Genomic DNA, 3,971 nt, shown 5'->3' on the forward strand with positions numbered 1-3,971 from the left:
AGGGGTAATGAATATACAACCTGGGTCTGCTGGATATGGCTCATGGAGCCATGTACTATGGCCTACCGTGCTCCCAGAAGGGACAGGAAATCAAGGGTAAGGTTTACCATAAAAAAACTAGGGCACAGAGGCCCATCACAGACTGTGTATTGTCAGCAGAGGTTGAGTCATAGCTCTGTTAACCCCTGTGGCTGCACCCACCACTGGCCACATTGCCATGTCCAGATTATGATCTGGCCTTGGGGTGGGGGTAAGTTTGAAACTCCTGTATTTAGATAAATACTACCTGGTTGGAAGGTAGCTAGATATAGAAGTGGCCAAATAATGTAAATAACTCACTAAAAAATAGCTTCAGATAGTACTTAGTGGGCATGTCTACACGAGACATTTATTGTGCAGTTGACTAATTAGCTGCGCAGTAAACGTCTTGGTTTCTATATGTGCACCCCTATTAGGGTGCACAAAACTAATAAACTGCAGTGTCTTTTCATGTGCAGCAGTGCACGTATGGACACTGAGCCAGCTGGCTGGGGCACGAGGGTGCTTCAGTGCAGGGCTGCCTGCCAGCTAGCCCCACACTAAAGCACCCTCGTGCCCCAGCCAGCTCTTCTGCAGCACATTGAGCCCAGTCCTAGCAGCCCTGGGCTGGTAGGTTAAGTCCTGGGGCCCCCTGCCAGCCAACGCTGCCCCGATCTGGTTCAATGTGCACATGTAAACCGCGTGCCCGGGAGCTTCCCAGGAGCAATAAACTGCAGAGCAAGAAGCTCCGCAGTTTATTGATGCCCATTAATGGGATGTGTAGACACGCCCAGCGTGTTTAAGGGTGTCATGAATTTTGCCTATTATACTAGCTCATACAAATCCTGTTTATATTTGGGAAACGTCAGACCAGTTGTATTTTTTTCCTTAAATACGTGTTTTGAATTGTTCTTCTCTCAGACGGCCGGAGCCGACTCGAGGTGATATACAAATTGCTCGGTCGTTTGGGCGGGCTAGTGAACGGAGAGGCAGACAAAGCGTATTGGTTGCAAAAACTTTACTTACGCCGCTAGTAGCTGCGACGCAGGTGGTCTGGTCACTTAAACAACTCCACGAGTTGCTCCAGCTGGCAAGGCTCAGGCCAGCTAATCCGTCCGCAAATTAAGCCGGCAGGGAAAGGGTATGTCGAAGGATTGCGCTCGGCGACGGGGAGAAGAATCGATAGGTGATCAGGCTATCGATCAGCTCAGCCGCAAGTCAGATATCTTTAGAGGCACTCTGCAGCGTGCTCAAAGTTCTCCGACTTGGGCAGAAGTCGCACAAAATTTTATACGGCCAGCAAGCCAATTACTAGCCGCCACGTAGGAATAATTTAGAACTGGCCAATAGCGGGACACAAATTTGCATGCGAATGGCGGGAACTCTCTTGCACCGGGGTTTTCTGTTGTAGCAGAAAACTTTTGCTGTGCAAGAGACTCTCGTGTGGCGGGAAAATTCCATCGTGCCGAGGCGCTAAAATCGTTGGGTTGTGACAGTTCTCTTTTAACAAAACAAAAAAAAAAAAAAAGGGAAAAGGAAATCTTAACTCTTGTGCTTTACTAGAGCTTCATTTTCTCTGCCCCATCTTCTCACCTGTACCCCCAGTCCCTTCCTGTTCTTTAGTTTGTTTTGCAATGCTCCATAGAATTCATTCCTTTGAACATAAGCTAAAAAGCAGTTTGTAAAAGCAGCTTTCACACACTTTGGGTTAGTTGCTGTAAATCTTACCTACTTTAAGTTGAAAAGATGAAAATAAATTTCATTATTTGCTTTTAGAATGGATAATCCTAGACCAGTATTGTTTTATAATACACTGGAAAAAACTTTTTTGGCCATTTGGGGGAAAAGGGAATTAATAAATGGCTGTCAATGCAGAACACATATCTATCATGCTTCTGGTTCATGGTAGTTCAGAAAAATAGTTTTAAAAAAATCACACTTTAAAAGTAATTCTAATAATCTTGATTATAAAATGTGGTCTTATGTCCTTTGTTCGTAACGACATCATAAACCACTAAGCATTTTCTTCAGAAAAGGCTAGAGGAGTGAAGATGTTTGACCGTAAAAAAAGAGAAAGGACTTTAGAAGCTGATTTAATTTCAGATTATTAATTAGAGTTAGGTTTTCCTGCATGTCACACAAAAAAAAACAAGTGAAGCTATTTTTCAAAAGTTTGCACACCATTATTTAATTTTTATGTCATAATGTATATCAAATGAGTTTGCAAATAGCAAATGGGCCATATGCAGTGTTGGTAACTCTATTAATACAATTTTCCATCCTTCCTTTCATATTTCAGGTAAAGTGAAAAAAACCCTGCACCCTCAATGTCTCCAGTTTCTTGAAAGAAACACTTAAGTTGAAATAATGTAGAAAAGGCCAATAGCATAAGCTAGGCTAAAGCCGTAGGCTGTATGTGTGCACAATGAATAAATATGATATGATTTCTAAAACAATAGAATGTTCTGTGCTACATAGACATTCTTTCAAGCTACCCACCCCAAATCTAGAATCTCTTTAAACATTGATAAAAATGCCTAAACTGTGAATGAAATATTTTTTTTCTGTTTGAAATAAATCGCTGTGAGCTACCAAGAACTTCAGCAGCTGACTCGGTCATTGTTTCTGTTTTTGAAAACTCCCATTGAGTTAATTAAACCTGTTCCTGAACATGAAACAAAAGCACTTCTTATATGAAAGTGCTGTATGTACATTTTCAAAATTGCTGTTCTCTGAATGCACTTTTTCTTTAGCTTTGTTGATTCCATCAAAAGTTCCTGCCAGAAACAGCACTATTTACATAACTGTCCTTGTCAGATGGAATATTTTACTATACACCGTCCTACACTTGCACCACAGCTGATTTTACATGGAACAGAGTCAAAACCTGAAAGGCATAAAAGAATGCTCAATAAGCAAGACTGCAGTGAATGAAGCAAAAGTCATGCTATTGAAACGGAGGTACAGACGTGGGAGTAGCAAAAGCAGGGAGCCCTGTCAGCAAAAGAATAAAAAGCAAAGAACGTGGAGGTTTTATGCCTAAAGAGAGTCTATTTATAGCATAGTACTAACATGTTTGAATGTTGGTAAGTTTGACCCTTGAAAACTTTGTAAACCTTTTGTAAAAATCAAAGCCATTTTTCAGTAAGGAGAAATTAATTATTAAGCTTACCATTTGTTGCTGTTCTTTTTCAAGTTTTTACAAACAGGACTTTCCAATAGTTTAAAAAGTGTGTCTAGGTTCAGCCTGACAGGAAAGGCCACACTAGTTGTATTGAATCTTTATTAAAATGGCTACCGGATCTTAATCCATGTTGTTATCCATGTATTAACTGTTAATATATACCCTGGGGACTGACAAGTCACTTTTAAATTTAACTGAAGTTTTTGAAGAACTAGTGCTTATCCTGAAGCAAAATCTTAATTTGCACAAAGGCACCTTTGCCACAATTCTTTGTATCTCCTCCCTCTTCCAAGGTTGGAGAGATCCATTGTTTGTCGTCAACAAAATAAAATATACAAGTTAGAAGAGGCCTAACACAAACTGAAATACTGTAACAGTAAAACTCCATTGTCTTCAGTGGATGAAGAGTTGAAACTTTTTTTCAGCAGCTAGTTCACTTTCTAAATTCAGATTTTCAATCCAGGAGAAAAATCCCTCTCATTTAAGTTGAGAAAAGCTTTGCTTTTGATTTTTGGTAGAGCCAGAATTGGTTCCATTAAGGTGTTTCATATGTATTTTGTAGCAAACTTTATACTAACTTCCCCTAACTAGATAATTAGGTAATGAATCTGGTTTATTTTAAAATCATTTGTAGGTGTCTTTAAACAGGGTGCCACTAGTAAAATCTGATAGAATCCTAGCTGTACCATGTCCGATTGCTCCAGAAACAGCTAGATAGATACAACTCACCATAAGCTTTGTTCAGTATTGTTTTTTATCACAGTTCAGG

This window comes from Alligator sinensis, unplaced genomic scaffold (assembly GCF_000455745.1).
Source record: "Alligator sinensis unplaced genomic scaffold, ASM45574v1 scaffold548_1, whole genome shotgun sequence".
NCBI lineage: Eukaryota > Metazoa > Chordata > Crocodylia > Alligatoridae > Alligator > Alligator sinensis.